This window comes from Prionailurus viverrinus, chromosome C1 (assembly GCF_022837055.1).
Source record: "Prionailurus viverrinus isolate Anna chromosome C1, UM_Priviv_1.0, whole genome shotgun sequence".
Taxonomy (NCBI): domain Eukaryota; kingdom Metazoa; phylum Chordata; class Mammalia; order Carnivora; family Felidae; genus Prionailurus; species Prionailurus viverrinus.
The window spans coordinates 190,333,576-190,357,252 of record NC_062568.1 but is presented as its reverse complement, the minus strand read 5'-3'; the positions used below and the strand labels follow the sequence as shown (position 1 = coordinate 190,357,252).

At 43.8% G+C, this 23,677-nt stretch overlaps 1 protein-coding gene across 2 annotated transcripts in view; it reads right to left on the bottom strand.

The window, feature by feature from the left end:
• The window catches only part of PTP4A2 (protein tyrosine phosphatase 4A2), a 32,377-nt gene extending 18,084 nt beyond the window's left edge, over positions 1–14,293 (bottom strand). The window contains exon 1 of one of the 2 annotated variants that reach the window (XM_047870949.1): positions 14,123–14,293. The gene's annotated coding sequence lies outside the window, so the exon portion shown is untranslated. Of the gene's footprint in view, positions 1–13,442; positions 13,829–14,122 lie in introns of those variants that run through there. The other variant, XM_047870948.1, reaches the window with a different exon arrangement.
• Between the last annotated feature and the right edge of the window lie 9,384 nt (positions 14,294–23,677).

The following is a 23,677-nucleotide window of genomic DNA, read 5'->3' as shown; positions in this document are numbered from 1 at the left end:
TTTTTTTTTTAAGAGACAGAGACAGAGCAGGAGCAGGGCAGGGTCAGAGAGAGAAGGAGACACAGAATCCGAAGCAAGCTCCAGGCTCTGAGCTGTCAGCACAGAGCCTGACCAAGGGCTCAAACTCACGAACTGTGAGATCATGACCTGAGCTGAAGTTAGAAGTTTAACTGAGCCACCCAGGCGCCCTTGCAACCGTTTTAATTTTTTTTTTTAATGTTTATTTATTTTTGAGACAGAGAAAGACACAGCATGAGCAGGGAAGGGGCAGAGAGAGAGGGAGACACAGAATGTGAAGCAGGCTCCAGGCTCTGAGCTGTCAGCACAGAGCCCGATGCGGGGCTTGAACTCACGAACTGTGAGATCATGACCTGAGCCGAAGTCGGACGCTTAACCAACTGAGCCACCCAGGTACCCCCCTGCAACTGTTTTAAATTAAGGAGACGAAGAGAGGAAAGAGGGAAAGAGAAAACAGAATAAAGAGGAGACTGGAAACAAGCAAGCAGAGGCCTACCAAGCTAAGATAGTGTACTGCCAGAAAGACTAAGTCAGTAACACAACAGAGACTACTTAAAGCTTTGAAAAGCGGTGTATTAGAGTTTAAATGTCCTGTGTCAAGTCTAGTCCTAACATCTACTTAGATGAGAATCAAAAACCAAAATACATGAAATTATACACTAACCATCAGTTAATCATGGTATATTCTTAAAAAGGAAAACCATGCCAAGGTTAAAAAGAATAAAACACATCTATGTGAAATATGGAAAGATGGCTAAGAGACTAATAAGTGAAAAGAGCACATGATAGTATGAACAGTATATACAGAAATACCTGTGAGTGCTGTATAGCTTTCATACCCATCAATTATCTGGAGAGTTACAAAGAGGTAACAGTGGTTGTCTAGGGGGTGGAAGGGACTGGAGCTGGAGGCCAGAACTCTGAATTACTCTACCATAATACATACCTTTTGAAATGTTTTGTTTTTCATATATATATATATATATATATATATATATATATATATATTACTTTTATAAAATTCTAGGGTATGGGATGCCTGGGTGGCTCAGTCGGTTAAGCATCTGACTTTGGCTTAGGCCATGATCTCTCCATTCATGAGTTCGAGCCCCACGTCAGGTTCTCTGCTGTCAGCACAGAGTCCACTTCAGATCCTCTGTCCCCTTCTCTCTGCCCCTCCCTTGCTTGTGCATACACGAGTCCCTCTCTCTCTCTCAAAAATAAATATACTTTTTAATTAAAATAAAATTCTAGGGCGATAAAGAACCCTACAATGATTTACAATTTACGTTCTCAGGGCACCTGGGTAGCTCAGCCCATTAAGCGACTGACTTGATTTCAGCTCAGATCATGATCTCACAGTCGTGAAATGGAGCCCCACATCAGGCTCCACGCTGGGCTGTGAAGCCTGTTTAAGATTCATTCATTCTCTCTCTCTCTCTCTCTCTCTCTCTCTCTCTCTCTCCCCCCCCTCCCCTTGCCCCTCCCACACGTGCATACTCTCTCTTCCCTCCAGCCCCCCAAAAACTAAAAACTACAATTTACGTTCTCAACAGTGCTATAACCATAGGATTACAAAGAGCCTTAAGAGAGAGCTAGTCACTCTGTCCCAGGCAGGCCTGTACCTACACAATTCCAGACAGTCTTCTTCTTTGTTAAAGATATTAAATTATTGGGGCACCTGGGTGGCTCAGTTGGTTAGGCATCTGACTCCTGATTTCAGCTCAGGTCATGATCTCAGTGTTTGTGAGATTGAGCCCCAAGATGGACCCACGCTAACAGCCTGCTTGGGATTCTCTTTCTCCCTCTCTGCCGCTTCTCCCACTCACACATGCATGTGCACGCTCTCTCAAAATAAACAAACTTTAAAAAAAGTATTAAATTATTGAGTAACATTCAGGTTCCTCTTTGGCAACTGTAATTCTAAGTTCAAACATAAATGAACAGAATTTGAGGGCAACCCAAACTTACTAGGCATCCTTTTAAAAATCCTGTCAATCCACTCACATCAAGTTTTCCACTGAGAAATTACCCCTATTTCCAAATTAAATAATACCATAAACCCTCCAATTTGATGGGTCACACCAGTATTCACCAAATTAAAACAGTAAATTATAACATAAATGCACAATAAAGAATTCTAGACCTAAGAAAAAATCTAAAAGCAAAGGTCTAGAAAAACAAGCAAGCATACATTTACTGTTGCTTTTCTTACCAGAAATTCTACAGGAAGTCATGCAAATTTGAGTCAGCTTGGTTTGTACAAACAGGCAACATGAAAGCATTATACTGCATATAAGGCTAAAACCTTGCAACAATCTCTTCCTAAAACAAATTCATCTCACTTCAACAAAGACACCAGCACTTCTCTTAAACTAGAAATGAATAATCTGTCAACAGTAAAGAATTCCTTCTTCTGAAGAGTTAAGACATCCTCCTTGCAATTTGGTTAATTAACAATTTATTAATAATTCAAGTATATATTAGACATTTCCTATGCGTCATATACTTTTATAGATGCACCAAGAGCAGTAAACAAAAATTCCTGTCAGGGTGGATCTTATATTTTAGTAGGCAGAAAAAGACAAACTATGCCACTGTTACAGAGGAAAATGCAAAGTAGGGGAATCTACAGTGCCAGAAAAGAGAGGGATTCCAATTTTAAATAAGGCTATCAGAAAAGGCCTCACTGAAAAAAGTGACATTTTATCCAAGACCTGGGGGTGTGAGCCAAATAGATATTTGAGGGAGCATTCTAGGCAAAAGGGATTAGCTGTTGCAAAGGTTATGAGGTGGGGCCATGCTTGGAGTGTTCTAGGAACAGCAAGGGGGCTAGTGCTACCGGAGCAGAGAAGGCAATGGAATGAATAGGGTCAGAGAAATAAGAGAGCCTTAAAGGTCAATGTAAGTATTTCGGTCTTGTTCCAAGAAAAATGATAAGGTTTCAAGGAAGATTGACAACTTATGTTTAAAAAGACCACTCTAGCTGCTATGTGGAGTCAGATAATGTGAATAGTGAGGGCAGAAACAGGGAGATCTGGTAGGAACCACTGCTAGCCGTATCAGGAGAGAAATAGCTTGGACCATGGTAATAGCAGTAGAGGATAAGGAGGGATCAGTTTCAAGATATACTTTGAGGTAGATCTGTCCAGACTGGATGTGGGGTCTGTGAAAAAAGAAGGCCCTGAGTATCTCCAAGAACTCAGAGAAGCCTAACTTAATATTCTGAGTCTATTCAAACAATGGACCATAAAATCACCACAACACCATGCAAGAAGAGTAGGGAAACTCTTCTGTTTCTACTGCATCCTGACCATTTGTGGGAAAATGTATCTTAAAGACTTGTTAATTAAGGAGAACTCAACTTCGCTAATGAATCTTCTAGTTACCTGTCTCAAACTGAAACCGTACTCTTCTTTCATACCCTACCAACTCATCAGAGCCTTGTAGAAACAACAGTTCTACTCTCTCTGCTACTTTGTTCATCCCTTGATGGTTGCCATTTATCAAGCTAAAATTGTATACATCTGGATCCGTGAACTTAGACAATTCAAATTAATGTTAGTTCCCCTCCCCTACTACAGTGGCAGGGAGTTGATAAGGAAAGAGGTATCATTAAATTCTACACAAATTAGGATCCAAAATATCTGTAAACAAGCTAAAAATACCAAGATGCTTCTTTACTGCTAAAAAAAAAAAAAAAAAAAAAAAAAGTTTCATAGTTACTGTCTTGGTTATTCCCACTTTTCCACTTCCTCATTTAAGGAGGGAACTTGAGAATCAAGTTCCAGTACAGAAATCAATAATCACTTATATAAAAAGAAATCATGACCTTGACGGTGGGAAAGTATCTTAACATTTCAGAACCAGCCTGAGATACAGGGCCTGCCACTCAGAAAGGAAAGTCATTAACCAACAATCGCACCTGCTTCTGAGAACAGTGACCGTTATTTACTGAAGTCCTGTGGGCTCTGTTCCCACTCAAATGAAAAGGGAGTGGTTTTCAAATTTGTATGTGCCCTAGTGATTAGAAGTACTTGTCATTTTCTAGTAATTCTTACCTCTACAAATAACTATAAGATGAAAACTGCATTAAATATTTTCAATACCACACTTGAAAGTATTTACTTTTCAATTTTGTACTTTACTGTTTCTCTAAAAATTAGCAATTCTCCAGCTGAATTTCTTTTCCCAAAAATGTTATGTTTCCTTTAAATTTAAATAAAATTTAAACGGTGGTAACAGGACTATGGCCAGTTTTCAGTTTTTCCAAAATAGTCATTTGAGGGGCGTCTCGGTGGCTCAGTCGGTTAAGCGACAGACTTCAGCTCAGATCATGATCTCACAGTTCGTGGGTTCAAGCCCCAGGTTGAGCTCTGTGCTGACAGCTCAGAACTTGGAGCCTGCTTCAGGTTCTGTGTCTCCCTCTCTCTGTGCCTCTCCCACTCATCTGTCTCTCTCTCTCTCAAAAATAAATAAACATTAAAAAAAAATTTTTTAGGGGCACTTAGGTGGCTCAGTCGGTTAAGGGTCCGACTTCGGCTCAGGTCATGATCTCACGGTTCATGAGTTCGAGCCCCACATGGGGTGAGCTCAAGCCCCACTGTGGCCTCCACACTCCACACTCTCTGTCTCTCTCCCTCTGCTCCTTGCTCACTCGTGCTCTCTCTCTCTCTCAAAAAAAAATTTTTTTTTAATTTTAATAGTTATTTGAATACTGGTAATAACATTAAAAATCCTAACAGCACAATTCTAATATTGGGCTTAATCTTATTGATTTCAGTAAATCTTTTGTTATTTTTTATTATTATTTTAGAGACAGTGTATGAGCAGGGGAGAGGGAGAGAGAGAAAATCCCAAGCAGGCTCCACACTCAGCTGAGAGCCCAACGTGGGGCTTGATCTCACAACCCTGGGATCACGACCTGAGCTGAAATCAAGAGTTGGGACGCTTAACCAACTGAGCCATCTAGGCAACCTTTTAAATCTTTTAAAAGTTAAGTTAAATAGCTCTATTAAATTGATTCTATTTATTCACACTTTTCCTTTCTAGGCAAAGATATTACGGCTATCCTCTTCACGGGCTTTGCGTTTAAAGACTTTAGTTTACATGCACTTTAAGACTCCCAATGTTATAAAGTTTAAGTTCACTGTTTTCCTAAATAACTGTGGTAACCTCTTTTATATAATAATAACTATCTCATGGGGCGCCTGGGTGGCTCAGTCGGTTAAGCAGCTGACTTCGGCTCAGGTCATGATTTCGCGGTCCGTGGGTTCGAGCCCCGCGTCGGGCTCTGTGCTGACAGCTCAGAGCCTGGAGCCTGTTTCAGATTCTGTGTCTCCCTCTCTCTGACCGTCCCCCGTTCATGCTCTGTCTCTGTCTCAAAAATAAATAAACGTTAAAAAAAAAAAAATTAAAAAAAATAATAACTATCTCAAATTCAGCAGCACTCCCGTATAATTAAATTCTAATATTTGTTTTTTTTCCTTTCTTACCTCCTTTAACCTCAAAAGGCTAAGTAATTTTCCTGGAAAACAATTTAATAAGTTTTAATCATTTTAATTTAGTTTCCAACATCACTATATGTACATTAACCCAGAGCCACTGAATTATTTCATTAATAAAGAAATACATTTGAGGTTCTGAACTTCAACTGTAATAATGCAAATTCAGTAGTGAAAATCCAGAAAAAAAGAAAAAGAAAGAAGAAAGAAAATCCACAAGGACACCTGGATTCATCCTGTCAACAACCACTTTGAAATATTTTCTGAGCTATATCAGGACAGTTAGAATGACTGTAACAGCTGTGAGTTCCCTGAGGTTGCAAAATAGATACTTGGGAAAAGGTTATTTGAATCACCTTTCAAAATAACCTACAGCACAGGAGCAGCATGCAAAGTAAGAACTTCCAGGCTATTGTTAGCATTATTTAAAATATATGTTTCAGAGCTGAGCAGTTTATGGGTCAGCTTAACTCTTTCATTTCCCCATTTTGTCAAATATATTGAACATTATTTAAAGGTCCTGTTTAAATATCCACCACTGACAGGGAGGGAAGGAAGCTATGCACAGGATACAGAATAAAAAACATTCCAAATTACATCTTGTCAGCATAAATTCTTTTGTTTGAGCCCCAGAAATTTTTCTGCTGTTAGGGCATTTTGGTCCAAGTTTCCCCTAAAACCGGTTAAGTTACACTTCACTTCCTCTCCTAAACTTGCTTTTTATAAATTACATTGTACTTCACAGCCATCTCTCTCTGTGTACTCACTGTAATACAAGATAGACAAGAACCCAAATCATTCTATTTGGAGCTGCCAGTGGCCTTTTAAAATATACTGTCTACCCACCAATTGTCCATTAATGGCTTGATGTTTATTTTCATAAAACACAACATTCACAATCTTTAAAAACCATACAGTGAAAGCAGTTGTTTCACATTAAAACACGAGAGTGAAGTAAAAATGGTGAAATACCTCTATAACACCATGTCAAGGGATTATTATTCTTTGCTCACCAGTTTAGGTCAACATGGATTCACCTTCCTTCTCTTCCAACTTAAAGAATGCAAAACGTACTTTCTCGTCCTCTTCCTCCAAATGCTTACTGAGATGGGGGACAGTATGCCACCTCTGAATGATACTAAAGTGCAGCATATCCAATATAACAACGAGCCTTTGTGGAGCTCTTTGTGCACACCATACAAACACTATCCAGGATCAAGAGCCTAAAAGAATCCACGTGGGTGAAAATATTTGATGAGGGACATTAAAATTTCATATTAATGCCACATACTTTGAAGACACAAAGTAAGTATGAGTAGAATGGAGGAGGATCACGACTTCTGAGGAAAGGTAAAACTTTTCTGACAAGACTGTAGAAACAGTGAAGGGCCATGGTAGCATGCCTTGAGAAAGGAAAGGAGTCTTTGGTTAAATAACTCCAGGAGGCCTTGACCATGCTGAGAATTTCAAACCAATTTGAATGCAATAAAAGCTTTTAAGAATTTAAAAGTAGGAATAGTAGTCAGGGAGTGACTCTTTACTCAATGACAGAAAACAAATACGTCACATTGGTGGACATCTTCTGATCTACGGAGCACGTCCATAGTTACAAGCTTCACAAAAACAGACTCTCAACTTACTAACTCCTACCTCATAGGTGAATTATTTTTCCTAGTAAACAGAGAGAGGAGTTTAACTAAATTCTACTTGTTGACGACCTCCAAATGAAGATCTCATTTCACTAGAAAAACAATTCAGGGCATAGTCTATGACTTAAAGTTGGACTGCTTCTCATCTTGGAAGATCTAAATTATTTGAGTAACTTAAACCAATCACCAAAGGAAACTTGTTTGCATCCACACGTGTGGAATGAAGAATAATGTCACTAGAATCTATTGTTTCTCCATCATATCCTTCTCAATTTGCTGACAAACCCTGCCGATGACTCATATCCTTCTGCACTAACCAGTCATTCTGCTCCCTCATGAGAGGCTTTTCATAAATAATGGAAAGTAAAAAACATCAATTTGTTTTGCTGCTAAAAACAGTAAATATCAGCATATGTCTATAAATCCAATTTACGGATACTGTGGTGATACAACCTAGTGAACGTCTCCTATAAGACTGCTCAAATCTCAACTAAAACTAAAAGAGGACTACAAGAAAGCAGACTGAATTTGAATTCTTGTCAAAGGATACATTAGTTAAGAGCCAACATTTCTGACCACTGCAGAAATAAAAACACAAAGTAATTTATCTGATCTGCTAAAGCAAATAATATCATGTGTGCATTTTATGCCAAAAGAATTAACATTTTCTGAGAAGAATGAAATTTCAACCCAAAAATACTATGAAAGGAATTAAATATCTCTAAAGGTAAAGACCATTCTAATGGTCAAAATATTTTTTCAAAACAGGCTCAACTAGAAAAGAGTCACAGAAAAGCTTAAAATCCTCTATCGTTTAAAAAGGCAATGTTGTGCAACGTAAATTTATATTCAAATGATGAAATTTAGTTTCTAGGCCCCTTAAAATGAAGTAGATGCTGTATTACAGAATGTATGGGTAAGAAATCCGTGCAGGCAAACAAAAAACATTTGTATTCAAGTAACAAAAAACTGTTGGTATAATCTGTCAACTCCTCACAGTCATTTTGTCAGGAAAGATTTTGTGCCCTGTCAATCTATGCTGATTGAACAGACAGTTCAGGGAAAACCACCGTTAAGACGTGCAGAAGGGTCATTTTCTGACCCAGGTCCTGTTAACTCCACAGGGTAACTGTGGAAAGTGGACAGAGGGGCGCCTGGGTGGCGCAGTCGGTTAGGCGTCCGACTTCAGCCAGGTCACGATCTCGCGGTCCCTGAGTTCGAGCCCCGCGTCAGGCTCTGGGCTGATGGCTCAGAGCCTGGAGCCTGTTTCCGATTCTGTGTCTCCCTCTCTCTCTGCCCCTCCCCCGTTCATGCTCTGTCTCTCTCTGTCCCAAAAATAAATTTTAAAAGTTGAAAAAAAAATTTAAAAAAAAAAAGAAAGTGGACAGAGCCCACAGTGCTGTGCAGCTTCTTTCTTAGAGGTGCTAGACTAGTGACAATTTCCGTTCAGCCCACATAGATCTCCACTACTCCAAGGAGAGAAAACATACATACAATACCTACTTGGGCTCTACATCAAGCAGTCCTATAGGGCTCCAAGTCCCAAGACAGTGGCCAGAAGTCAAAGGAGCTAGAGAATGTGGTTCAGTCAGTAAAACAAAGGGTAACTAGAGAAAGCGACCAGACACCTCTATACATATACGCTAGCCCAAAGGATGAAAATGGATAAAAGGCTCTTCTAACATTCCAGATTAACAGACTCAAATCCCCATTTCCCCCAAAATTTGTAATTGGTGGTATCCATTGTTCATTAACAAACCCAAGGTACAAAATTATGTGAACTGTAACATCACAGACTCTTGCTTTATCTTAGAAAATAATCATCAGTCTCTATATAACCCAACTAGTGTCTTAAGAAAACTCTCAAAGCAGCAGTATCACCAAAAGAGCAAACAAAAAATATGCAGGTAACTGAAGTATCCTTTAAAAAAAAAAAAGAAAAAAAGAAAAAAAAACAACAACCCTAAAGACTACATTTCAAACAAAACGCCATCTGCTTATGTATTTAAATTTAAGTTCATCTGCTTATGTATTTATTTATTTATTTATTTATTTAAGTAATCTCTCTACCCAATGTGGGGCTCAAACTCATGACCTTGAGATCAAGAATCACATGCTTCTCCGACTGATCCAGCCAGGTGCCCCAAGGCCAACTTCTTTAACATCTACTTAACTCCTATATACCTCCCTATAAAATGACCAGAGTTAACTCAAAAATCAAGTTTAGCCAGAGATTTAAGTACCTTAAGCCTCAAGGGGAATTTTTTTTTTATCCACTGCCATCTATTTACTGATACTCTTTAACTTGGATTCCAAAACCTGGGATTCAACAACTGATTCTATAAATCAATTTCTTTATCTGTACAATTTAAAGAATGCCACTTACTCAAAGGATTATTATGAATTTTAAGTAAGATTTATGATTCAGCATACATAAGACTCTCAAGAAGGGAATGTTGAAATTTAAAGTGTAATAATGTTGGACATCACAAGTATCCTATGACCTCAAAATCTCTACCACTGCCCTACTCAATAAACATAACTAAATCTACCACGTTAAAATGATGGATCTTGATATTCAGTTGCTCAAAACGTTTAAAGATTCCCAACTTCTTTAAGTAGTATAGCTGATTATACAGTACTTGAAGAAATCAATCTAACTTGGGTTTCACTCTAACTTAAGTTTCGCTCTTCCAAGAGCAACAGCTAAAAATTTATGTACTGCCCCTCTGCATCTTATCTGTAAATGTTTTTTCTAGAGGCTTCGCTGGTTAACAATCCCATATTCCAACAAAAAGGTACAGTATAAAACCCTGTTAAATGAACCTTTACTAAATTTCAACTTTGTCTCAAAATCATAAAAAGTTCTATAACTATTACATACAAAACTTCTACCTTTGAAAGAAAAAATGTTAAGGGGCACCTGTGTGGTTGTCAGTTAAGCCTCCAACTTCAGCTCAGGTCATGATCTCGTGGGGTCTGTGGGTTCGAGCCCCACGTCCAGCTCTGTGCTGACAGCTCAGAGCCTGGAGCCTGCTTCCAATTCTGTGTCCCCCTCTCTCTCTCTGCCCCTCCCCCTGCTCACACTGTCTCTCTGTCTCTCTCTCAAAAATAAATAAACATTTAAAAAAAGTTAAGACAAATTGTTAAACAAAGAGCTAAATCTTAAGAAAAACAAATCTATTTTACCTCACTTCACACAAATATCTTTTCAAGGAAATATGAGACTTTCAAACTTTTTAAGAAAGTTATACACAAAAGCATTCAAACATTTACTCTTCCTAGTGCCACCAAAGTTCAATGACGTTGTAAATGATTTCTGCCTATAAATTTGGTTCGTTCAAATTAAATATTACTAGACTGACTCATGGAGGGAGTGGTTTGACTTTTGCTGTTCTGAGTCAGAATATACCCAGTTCAGCAGTTCTAAACAATTTTTCATTTGTATAGGTGTCCTAAATGTTAGCTTTTTCCAGTTACTAAATATGACAAACTGTTGCCTTAGAAAGGTCTTAATGGTGATAATATTTTGAATCTATATAGTTCAATTTATAATTAACAAAGTGCTTCCACATGTAGCTTCTCACTTGCCTTCACAATCTGAGTTAAATATCTCATACAGCTGAACAGAAAAGACTTTCACAGAGGAATGACAACTTCTAGTTGACTCTTAACCCCAGTAACTCTTTCTCTTTCCCCCAAAATAAAAAAACATAAAAGGCTGATGGGTTTCTTTAATCAGACTTTCCTCTCCCAGACATATCCCAGGTGCCTCATAAAAACTATGTCTCAAAGCACACACCCTGGGGCCCCAAGAGTTTCAAGGCAGAATCTCCACCCACATAAAAGCCTAGCTTAGGCCCCAAAGAGCCTCAAGTCAGCATCTCCTAAATGATCCCTTTGCCTCTGGCCATCTAGTCTTCTGCATTAAATTCAACATTTCTCATCTGCAGAAGCTGCTGGGTCACTGTGTGGTTGAGAAACCTCCAAGTGAGACAACCTACTGCGAGGGTGGTGATGGTGTAGTGGAAAAACCAAGGACTCGAATCAGACAGACCTGGGTTTTTAATCCAGCTCCAATTCTTATTATCTTGTGACCTGGGACAAGTTACTTAACCTCTTTGCGTCTCTATTATCTCTTCATCTCATCACTGTAAGTCATTGAGGGCTCAGCACTGAATCCCAAGTGCCTAGCAAACAAAAACCACTCAGTATGTGCCAAATAAACGTAAATGAGGATCCCTACAACCTTCACAGTAGCTGTGAGATTTAAATGAGAGTGTATAAAAAGTACCTGGTGCACAACAGGCACTTAATACTAATTAGTCCAGTCCCCCACTGAATATTAGTTAACAATACTATTCACTACTTCTGAAAGCAGAGAGCATGGCATGCTAGTGAATGAGAAGAACACTCTAGAAAAAATATAATTTCAGACTTCCAATTACACGTAGATGCTTTGGTCTATAATTCGATTATGTCTACTATCAAAAGGACTACCTTCCTCTTTGCTTATCATATTGAAAGACCCCCAACTTCTAAGAAACTTATCATTAAAGTGTAAAATCCATACCAAATACTCTATCAAAAACCCCTACTTCCACAACACAAGAATCTGGCAAAGTCCATTAACAATGTCTATTCGAGGGGCGCTTGGGTGGCTCAGTCAGTTGAGTGACTGACTTCCGCTCAGGTCATGACAGCTCAGAGCCTGGAGCCTGCTTCGGATTCTGTGTCTCCCTCTCTCTCTGCCCCTCGCCCGTTCACACTCGATCTCTCTCTCAAAAATAAATAATCATTAAAAAAAAAAAAAAAAAAAAGTCTTTTCACTATCCAATATGAAACAATTTTGAAAATGTCAGATCAAAATACAGGAGACAACTTCTCACCATCTTCACCAACACAAGTGATCCTGGAGTCTTAATAATGTGTTGTTCCGCAGCCTTAATTTCCCTTTGCACATTGAACAAGGCATAACTTCACTCACTTCCTGTCTGAAACTACTGTAAATAACTACCATATTCTAATCCAGCACCAGTTGTAGTTTGGTGATTCCAAACAGACAAGTAGGTCTGTGGTGATGCTAGAACTGCTGAGCACTTTATATGTTTGTTTCTTGACAAACTCCAGGGAATAATAAACTAGCCTGTGGTTCTTCATCATCATCATCATCATCATCATCATCACATTATTTTTTCTCAAGAGCTCTTCTTCAGAAGGGTAGAAAAGAGCCAAAACCTAACAAATATTCTTTCCACTTACCTAACAATAAAATACCTTTCACCTGAAAAACCAGCAGTACTTGTACAAAAGCGTCTATGCCTCTGAACACTCTAAAGACAAGAGTCGAGGATCCTGGGCAATAGACAAGGTAGCGTTCAGAGGGCCAGACTAGGTTGGGATGAAGACCATGTCCTTGACAAATTTAGAAATTTATATGAATGTCATAAGACATGGGGGAAAACATTCACCCTCCCCCCCCTTCCGAAAAAAACACGACCGTTCTTTTAGAAATCGCAGAACCAGAAGATTATAGTGCCATTGGAATAGACTCCTATACCGTTTCCTCATACTGGAACCCAGGAACAAGACGCTCTTGGAAAGAACTCTCTAACCGAGGACACGCGGGTTCACTATCGCCATACACAGCGATCACGATCACGGAGAGTCTCCAGGATGCCCGCTCACACGCTGGACAATCGCAGGCACACCCTTCCACGCTCCCTCCTCTGCCATTCACACTCTCCCCGTCCTCCCTCTCACGCACCACTCATATTCCCCCCACTCTACCCCATACACTGACCGCTCTGCTCTCTCCCTCTCCCGCTTCCTCACTCTCCCCCATTTACCCCTGTCGCCTACGCACACTCCCCCAACACACCCCCACTGCCCTCTACACTCCGCTCGCACTCACACACACACATTGACCCCGGACACGGCCCCCAACTCTCCCATCCACACCCCCCACTCCGTCTTCCTCACCCCATATGCACACCCAGCCCTCTCCCCAACTCACACTGTCCCCCTCATGCACGCACATTCCCCACACACACACTCCACATTCTTGCACACGCACAGTCCCCCCTTCCTCACCCACCCTCGTTCTCCACGCTTCCCGGCTGCGCTCCCCCCGCCCCCGGCCCGGCCCGGCCCGGCCCTCCTTCCGGGGACGTGTCTCGGGCCTGCACTAATGGCTGCGGCGCCTCCCGCCCTCCCCTTCCCCGAGGCCCCGGGAGCCGGCGCGGGGGCCGCCCGGGAGGAGCGCACTCACGCTGGCGAGCTGGGGACTGGGCATTGAAGTCCGGCGGCGGCGGGAGCGAGGAGGCGCCTCTCTCCTCAGTCACCTCGGCGGCGGCGGCGGCGGCGGTAGCGGTGGCGGCGGCGGCGACGACTCCCCCCCAGCCTCGGCGCGCGACACCCGGCCCGGCCCGGCGGCGGCGGCGGCGGCGCGTGTCCACGAGTCCGTCTTGCTGCTGCTGCTGCGGCCGCCGCTGCGTCTCCTGCTGCCGCCGCTGGCCCCGCTCCCGCCGCTGCCCTGTGGCGTCACCTCGCGCCTTGCCCGGCCGCCGCTGCCGCTACAGCCGCTACCGGACGGACGACGGTTACAGCCCGGCCGATCGCGCCGCCGCCACCACCGCTGCGCGCGCAGCCGGAACCAGCTCCTGCCGCCGCCCCTCAGGGGGCGCTGCGGGGCGCGGCGCGCGCGCCCACTGGCCCGCCCCCCGCGCCCGCTGACTGGCTGACCGGCCGGCTCGCGGGGCGGTTGAGCCCGCCCACCTACCCCGCGGGGCGCTGACCCACTGCCCTCGGCGCCTCCCCCGCTCCTCCTCGTGGTTCGTTCCGCTCCGCGCTCCCGGCTGCGGAAGGCGCGTCCATGTGACCGGGGAGGGGGGGGAGCGGAACGTGGCCTGGGGAGTCGTTCGCCCACACCGCGGCCCCCTCAACCCGCACCTGGGCAGAGGCGAGGGCCGGTGGCCGCTGTGTAACGTGCAAGGTCGAAGGGCTTTTTCCCGCATCCCGAGCCGCGAAGCCTGGGGCCAGATCCTGATGGGACGGGGCGGCGACCGAGCCCTTTGCCCGGGGATTTCCAGCTCAGAAGTGACAACCAGGGCAGCTCAGTACTTGGCTGCCCTTCCTCGAGGCCCCAAATAAATAGCGTGTGCGTCTGCAATTGTGCAGGATGTTTCTGCCTCTCTCCCCGCCCAACTCCGCGCGACACACACACACACACACACACACACACACACGCACACGCACGCAAACACACATCCTAGGAACCCTCCCTGACAGACCAAAATTCAAACTTCCGGGACGGAACATCTTGGGCAAGTTATTTCCTCTCTCTGAGTATTCTCAACTATTAAGTGGAAATAGTTAGCTACCTCATAGGGCTCTTTTCACATACCAGTGATATAATGTGTGAAAAATGCCTGGGTTTCCAACCCAATGTCCCCTTTAACGACAGAGATTATCCTGGAAGAATCTACTATTCTCTCTTGTGTTTGGAAGGTGACCACAAATTCTTTAATTCTTTGCCAGACCACGAGTTCTGAGTTTGGGTTTGGAAAATGTGGTCACCGGTGAGTTGGGAGAGTGGTCTGGGCCACTACTGGATGGCAGCCAAAAAGAGGAATTCCAAACTGGCTTGGGAGGAAGAGGGGAGGCTCACCCATGAGGGTTGGGGAGGGGGGCTTGATCTCCCCTGTCCACCCTAAAATGTCTTACCTGCCCAGAAATGCCACCTGTCCAGAAGGGGCTCCTGCCCCTTAGGCTGCTTCCCCTCCACCACACACATGTTCATCTGGCCCTGTGCGGAGAAGCAGTGGTCAGCAGTCGTCATTAGGCCATCCCCACAAGGTAGACCTGGGGCATTGCTCCTGACCAGAAGGCTTCCATTAGAGCTTAGCAGTAAAAAGAAAGGTCTTATGACTCAGCCACATTAAGCCATAGAACAGAACCCAAGATGTTCACCACCAGCAGGTGGCCCAGGAGAGGGTATTCCAGGGCAAGGCTGGCTGGCAGGACTGTGTGGGAGTTGAGAGGCCCTCAAGGCCCTTGGATGAGGAGCACAGGCTCAGCTGCCATTTGCACTCTGTCTGCCTCCAGCAGGCAGCATTTTCTACTTCCCGGAAGCACAGACTTGAAACAGAGAACTGCCTCCTCCACAAAACTTGCGCTGAGTTTCCCGGCCATTGATTCTTCCACTAAAGTCTCAAAACACCTTACGCAGTCCCCTGTCATAGTACTTATCATGTGTATTGTAAATGCCTATTTTCATGATTCTCCCCTCCTTCGATTGACCTACCTTGGGCAATCTAGTACATGGTTGAACAAACGAATGAATCTTCCCTCATCTAGCTCTCAGCCTGGCCCCAAGATGTCAGTAAATAATACAATATCAGCTAAGGAAAACAATAATGGCTATGATAGTAGCTACCAGTTATTAAGTATCTACACTATTCTTTTTTCTTTTTTTTTAATTTTATTCATTTTCAGAGGCAGAGACACAGAGCCCGAGCAGGGGCCGGGGCAGAGAGAGAAGGAGACACAGAATCTGAAGCAGGCTCCAGGCTCTGAGCTGTCAGCACAGAGCCCAACGTGGGGCTCGAACCCACAAATCCTGAGATCATAACCTGGGCCGAACCCGGGTGCTTAGCCCACTGAGCCACCCAGGTGCCCCACATCTACAGTATTCTAAGCCCCAGGTAAATTGTTTTTAAATATATTATCAAGTTTACTCTTCAAAATAATACTATAAGGAAGGTATCATTCTTATTTTGTCTTTTTTTAAAAAATTTTTTAATGTTTATTTTTATTTTTGACAGAGAGAGAGAGAGAGAGACAGAGCATGAGCGAGGGAGGGGCAGAGAGAGAGGGAGACAGAATCTGAAGCAGTCTCCAGGCTCTGAGCTGTCAGCACAGAGTCCAACATGGGGCTCGAACCCACAGACCGCAAGATCATGACCTGAGCCAAAGTCAGACGCTCAACCTACTGAGCCACCCAGGCGCCCCTTTTTTTAAAATTTTTTTAAGTTTATTTATCTATTTTGAGAGAGAAAGAGAGAGAGAGAGAGAGAGAGAGAGAGTGTAAGCGGGGGAGGGGCAGAGAGAGAGAGAGGAGAGAGAGAAAATCCTAAACAGGCTCTTCACTGAGCGCCAGGCCCGACTTGGGGTTCAATCTCACAAACCATGAGATCATGACCTGAGCCGAAATCAAAAAGCCAGATGCTTAACCAGCTGAGCCACCCCAGCACCCCTATTATTCTCATTTTAAAAGGGATTAGGGGTGCCTGGGTGGCTCAGTCGGTTGAGCGTCGGGACTTCAGCTCAGGTGATGACCTCGTGGTTTGCGGGTTCGAGTCCCACGCTGGGCTCTGTGCTGACAGCTCAGAGCCTGCAGCCTGCTTCGGATTCTGTGTCTCCCTTTCTCTCTGCCCTTCCCCTCCGCACGTCTGACTCTCTCTGTCCCCCCCCCCTCAAAAATAAATAAACATTTAAAGAATATTTTTTTTAAGGGGCAATTGGAATTTCAGAGAGATGAAGTGGCAGAACCAGGACTCAACCCAGGCGTCTGCCTCTGAAGCCCAAATAAGCATATTAGTCTCTGACTCCAATCAATAATGGGTGTCCCTCAGAGTAAGCTGGAAACCCTTCTGAAGTGTTAGAAACACTGGCCTCCGAGAGTGAAAGGCCTGAGACCATGATGCCACCATACCCCCAGGACAGCAGGGGAATGCTCTAACCCCTGACATGAATGACCTTGTCCAAACGGTTTCCCAAGGAAGGCTGCACACCTCAAACAGATCAGGAACTGGGCTGCAGGCGCCTTATTATAGTTATAAACCACCCTTGGCAGTGAGTTTCACACATAATGAGTGCCCTGACTTCATCCACTGCCTTTGCTGAAACCTTCCAAGTGCCATTAGCTTATTAATCTACCCAGTGCCCCTGTGAGGCAAAGCTGGCATTATTCTTGGCTGATTTTATAGAGTGTTAGCTTCTTAAGAGCAGAAGCTGTGTGGGTCTGCCACACACAGGAGTTAGACGTAATGGCGATGTGGCAAAGAAACTGAGACCCTTGGAGAAGTGGTTTTAGATAGAGGTGGGGACACAACCCAGGTGCCTGGTTCCCACCCCAGGACTCTAGGCTGTTTCCTGTGGCATCCCTGCATTGCCATGTAGTTCCTGGGTGGCCTTGGGAAGTTACTTCATCTAGTCTCAATCTCCTCATCTGTAAAATTGAAATGGTAACAGTGCTTACCTCCAAAGGTAGTTTTGAGCGTCACGGGAACCAGCGTATATAACTCAGGTAGAACCACACCAGACACATAGTGAGTGTTCGATAGGGGCGCCTGGCTGGCTCAGCCAGTAGAGTGAGCAGCTCTTGGTCTTGGGGTCATGAGCTCGTGCCTCACATTGAGTCCAAAAATCACTTAGATAAATAAAACTCAAAAAAAAAAAAGTGTTCAATAAATGTTAGCTACTATCACAACTATGAGAATGGTACTGGGCACTGTGGAATGAATAAATGGAATAAGTTTTGTTACCCCTGGTTCTCAGGGTCTATTTCAAAATTGCAGGCCCTGTTCCTTATTACTAGCTTTGCGACCTTGGACACGGGGCTTCACTTCATGAATGAACCGCTGTCTTCATCTGTGAAATGAGACAGTTCTGAAATGAAGGTCCCGAAGGTGCTTTGTAAACGGTCAAGCACTGTGTAGACACGAACCGTGGTTTTGAGCTATGACGGTACAGGAATCCCAGTTCTGCCCCCGAAATCCCTGACCTGTAAAGTTCCTTCATGTGTAATATGGGATGGGGATCACATCGCTCTCAGGGGGTCGTGGCGAAAAACATTAAATGATTAAAGGCGATATAGTCTAATGCCTAGCAGGGTGGAGGTGGGCCATACATGTTACTTCCCTAACCCCCAACGAGTGTTGCTTTTCAACGTCGTAAAGTAAAGGAAGCTGCAGGATGTGGTGGGAAATGTATAAAACCAATAATAGAGCTGGGATTATTCTTGCCACCGTGTGGCCTTGGGCAAGTTATCTAACCTCTCTGAGCTTTCAGATTCCTTGCCTCTAATAAGAGATAAAGTATGTCTACGTTGCAGTTTTAGGAAAACAAGACTGATTGACCAAGCACAGACCTTGCCTCAGAGGAGGGGCTTGCTCAATAAATGGGAACTACTAACCAATGTACTGACAGACCTATGAACTACTCTTATGAAAAGGACCCAGTTGGAGCAACGACCAAAATTCCCCAACCCGACACCAGACGCGGTCATGAGCTGCAAAATAAACGATCCAGCCTCTACAAAGTTCAGCTGAGCTTGGGAGGTGCCCGCCCAGCACGGCTTAGCTTGTCTGGACCCCAAGGACCGGTCAGGAGAAGGCCAAGAGAGGACCCACCCCCTCCCAAAGTGATAACCGGGGAGGAGGAGGCAGGGGGAGGAAGGAATGTACTGATTCACCGCCCCACCCATCCCCTGCTTCTAATCTCTCTTCCGGAATTTTACAGCCCTCTTGTACTGGGGCGGAGGCGGAGGGGGCAGGGCCCCAGTTAAGGCCGGCAGCAGGACCCCCCCCCCCCCCCCCCCGCGCGCGCGCGCGCGCACACACACACCCTGCCAATCAGCTGCTGCGGGAAGCCTGGGGATTCAAGCACGGACCCGTGCAGTTTGCTCCCCGCGGTGCGTGCTGTTGGAGGGGAGCCCCGCGGTGGGGGAGAGGAACTGTGAATTGCGACCGACGGCCAGGCTCGCTCCGGGTGGGTCCCCGGGTGGAGAGAGTTCCCTCGCCTCTAGCCGGTAGGAGCTGGAGAGCTGGAGCTGAATCCCGGCTGAGGCCTGAGTGCGCTGGAAGGCCGCGGCCTCCTTCAGGAACCTTCCCGAGGCCAATCAGCTCTCAGGATCCCCATCTCCACCGCAGTCAGGTGTAGCTGGATTTCAGCCAGGAAACCAAAGAGAAAACGACTTCAGGACCTGGCGGCGAAGGAGTGGGAAAAGTTTAGAAACTTTGTAGAAAAGGTAGCTCAGCTCAGCCACCTTATTGGACCCTCCTAAGGATAGGGGCAACTGCTCCCGGACAAGGTGGGGATCTGCTCCAGGCGGTACGGAGAGTCAGCGGTGGACTCCCCAGAACTTGAACCTCTGGAGCTGCCCTGCCTTCTGGGTTCCGTTCACAGCATTCTCTGATAACCTCGAGACTTAGTTTCCCCATTTGGCAGTCGGGAAATAAAAAAGAATTTATAACTGAAACAAGAGCTGTTGGAAATGTAACTCATCTCCTGACACAACAAAGGGTTTTGGAGGTGATGATGTTCACAACTAACACGTACTGAGCCAAGTACTGTTCTAAGCATTTTATATGTATTAACTAACTTAAATTTCTCAATATGCTAGGAGATGGAACATTTTATTATCCCCATATAGAATATGGGGAAAGTGTGATAACAGCAAAGCCACTTGACCAAAGTCTCCCAGCCAGTATATGATGGAGGCAGGATTTGAACCCAGGGAGTATTTTTCCAGGGCCCCACACCCTCAACCACAATGCCATCTGCCTCTCCTAATGAGAATGTGGTCACAGCCTACCCACCTGCACATTGGTTTAACAGTGTAAGCTCTTTTCATCATGGCAACCTCTTTCAGAGTGACTTAGATTATCTGTGTGAGCATAAATGTTTAATATATGCTCTCTGACTGTGATAATGTTTCTACACACTGAGACATCAAAGCACTAGGTTAAATGGGGCAGTCAAGGTCACATTGTGAAATTGAGAAGATGCATTTCCCAATGGTACACAGTTGTCTTAATTCTGTCCAGTGCTATGGCCAGAATGTTGACTTCCCCCCCGCCCTGATCCCACCCCAGCCACAGTGGGCCCCATCATACCTACTGGTAACCTGGAGTACCCATCTCCCCACCAGTGATCCTAATTTGACTACTGGTATGTTTTCAAAGGTGCTGAAAATGTTACCCTGCCCCCCACCCAAAATATATCCCCTACGCTATCCTTAGCTTGTGTGCCTATAAACTACAGAATTGGAGGTTTCTTTCTTGGTTTCAAGCCAAAATAGAGTTCATCTTTTGTTAAAATGCAAACATTACAAGGGAAAAAAAATTAACTGGATTTCACCAGCCATTTTCATGTAATGAGAACAAGATTATGCGAGCCTCCCTAAAAATGAGTTTTGGTGGGAGAGAGAGCTGGACTATGAACCTCCCTGAATTAATGTCCGAAAGAATGGCAGAAGTCACCCAGTGCAATGCCTCCTTTTATGAGCCCAGCTAAAGAAAAAGAATGTCCCAGCCACTCAGAGATATTGAGAGCCTGAGAAGGGGTAAGAGGACCCACTGTGGGGAAGGGAACAGACCTATAGGCAAAGGGACAAAACACTAGATTAGCCTCAATGTTAGAAGTCTTTCCTTCCAGGGGCGCCTGGGTGGCTCAGTCCGCTGAGCGGCCGACTTCGGCTCAGGTCATGATCTCACAGTCCATGAGTTCGAGCCCCGCGTCAGGCTCTGTGCTGACAGCTCGGAGCCTGGAGCCTGTTTCAGATTCTGTGCCTCCTTCTCTCTCTGACCTTCCCCTGTTCATGCTTTGTCTCTGTCTCAAAAATAAATAAACATTAAAAAAATTTTTTTTAATAAAAAAAAAAAAAAAAAAAAGAAGAAGCCTTTCCTTCCAATGGTGGGTGTTTTGTTTTTTTTTTTTCAAGCAAGCTCCATGCCCAGTGTGAGGCTTGAACTCACAACCAAGAGACCAAGAGTCACGTGCTTCACCGACTAAGCCAGCCAGGTGCCCCTCCAGTGGTGTTTTAAAAAATCTGTTCTCAAAAAAAAAAAAAATAAATAATAATAATAATAATTAATAAATAAATAAATAAATAAATAAATAATCTGTTCTCCCAGGGCACCTGGGTAACTCAGTTGGTTAAGCATCTGACTCTTGATTTCGACTCAGGTCATGATCTCAAGGGTAGTAAGATCTAGCCCCACCACATCTGCGTGGAGCCTGCTTAGGATTTTTTTTTCTCTCTCTCTCTCTCTCTGCCCCTCCCCCACTTGCTCTCGCTCACTCTCTCTCTCTCTTTCAAAAAATAAATAAAAAATAAAATAAAAAATCTGTTCTCCCCCTAGCCTTAAAAATAATATATGCATTTTATGGTATGTAAATTATGCTTTAATAAAGCTGTTAAAAAATAAGACATGCTTCTTATAAATATTTTTTAACTATAGGGATGAATATTTCATAAAGTAAAAGTCCTCCACAATCATTCCCAGAAAAGGAACCACCATTAACATTTTGTATTAGGGGTGCCTGGGTGGCTCAGTTAAGCGCCTGACTCTTGATTTTGGCTCAGGTCATGATCTCAGGGTTGGGCTCAGATTCTCTCTCTCACTCCCTCTCCCTCTCTGAAAAAAAAGTTGTATTATAGTGTTTCTCTAGACTTTTCTCTCTGTACATTCAGATTTTTTTCTGTGTATTCATTTATGCATGCATGCACACACTCCCACGCATGTGTATGTTTAACAAAAATGGGATTGTTTCTCTTAACAATATGTCTCGGACAGTTTTCCATGTCAGTGCTTATAGATCTACTTTATTCTTTGAAAGGCTGCCTACGTAGTATGGATAAACTATAATTTACTTAACCGGTTCCCTAGCGATAGATATTTGGATTGCTTCCAATATTTTGCTATTACAAACAGTACTGCAAGGGACATTTTTGCACATAGATCTTGGAGCCCTTTTAGGGGAATTCTGAACGATAAATTCCCAGAGAAACTATTCCTTTTAAAACACCACGCTTCATAAAGTATCGTTTCCGTCTAATTCCAAACGCCTTGACATAAAAGCCTGTTCCTGATCAAAATCACATCAACTGCTTAGGATATAGTACGCATTGAATACATTTTAGTTGTTCTCATGATTATTCTTACCTTTATGTCACAGAATCATCGGTCTGGTGCCAAGAAATTCATTCCTTCAGTCAACAATTATTGACGAACTTCTGCCATGGGATGGCCTGAGGAGCCAACCGTGAACAGAGGTGGATCCTGCCCTCCAGAAGTTGACAATCTCTTGTGGAGGAATGTGTCAACTGGCAATTACAACACCTCTGAGATAAGTACCACAAAAGTGGTAACCACAGGGGAGATAAGGGAGCATGTAGGAGGGACACTAAGCAGCCTGACGAAGGGCAGGAATGATGAGAAAGAAGTCATAGCTTCAATTATCCAAAGAAGTAAGGCAGTCAGTGCCCCAGCCACCAGAGGTATCCAAGCAAAGGCCAAGGCACCACCCCCAAGAAATACTGGTAGGAACCATAAACCAAATTTGGTTCTCAAACGGCCATCCTCAGACTCGCTCATGGGGAAAGGAGGAAAATAAAGTGGTGAGTTTTGGGGGCGTCTGGGTGGCTCAGTCGGTTAAGTGTCCAACTACAGCTCAGGTCATGATCTTGCGGTTCGTGAGTTCGAGCCCCATGTCGGACTCTGTGGTGACAGCTCAGAGCCTGGAACCTACTTTGGATTCTGGTCTCCCTCTCTGCCCCTTCCCTGCTCATGCGCTCGCTCTCTCTCTCTCTCTCTCTCTCTCTCTCTCTCAAAGAATAAACACTAAAAATTTTTTAATAAATAAGTAAACTAAAGTGAATTTTTATATGCTACACTTGTTCAGTTTAAAGGACAGTCTTTCATTCTGAGAGTATACCTTTTCTACTTTTTTTTTGGTATTAAAATGTCCTTTTATGAAGCAGTGGTTGTAGTCCATGGGAGTTATCTTTCTTTAATGTTCTTGTCTGGCCAAACTAAAAGCTGGCAACCAATTGTAGGTCCCCCTCCTCATTTTTTAAACTTTTGACTATAACTGACATCTAAAAGTCTGCAGACCTCTGAGCCAGGTGATTTATTTATTTTTTTTTCAAGTGATTTATTTTTTAAAAATTATTATTATTGAACTATAATTAACATACAGTGTTATATCTGAGCTGACTCCTAAGGTTCTTTCCGTCCCTGTATAAGATTCTCTGCTCAATACTGGTTAAGTCCTAAAGCTAATTTAAGTTTGGAATCTGTGAATCAAATCTTTTTCAACAGACCCAAGGTAAAAATAAATACATAAATACCTGAATAAGTAAAAGAGAGAAAAACAATTTGGTCTTCCCTCACACACCTTTAGTTTTTGGTTCCCAAACCACATAAGAGTGCCTCAAGTTTTCATATAGACTTGCTCTCCTGTTCCCAGGAAATACAGCACTCGAGAAGAAAAACCGCAGAAATAACAGATAGGGGTGATATGGGAAAAATCAATTTGATGCAGTTTTCACAAACCTTTAAAATAGAGCAATTTAGGTGATGATGGGGTTTTGTGACCAGTGGCGACAGAGCCTCGGATGGGGATGCAGGTGTTTTTTTGGCATTTCTCTGAGTGGCTTGGGAGGAGAGGAAAATATTTGTTGTTGGGTTTTTTCCCCCCTCCCCTTCCACTTATAAG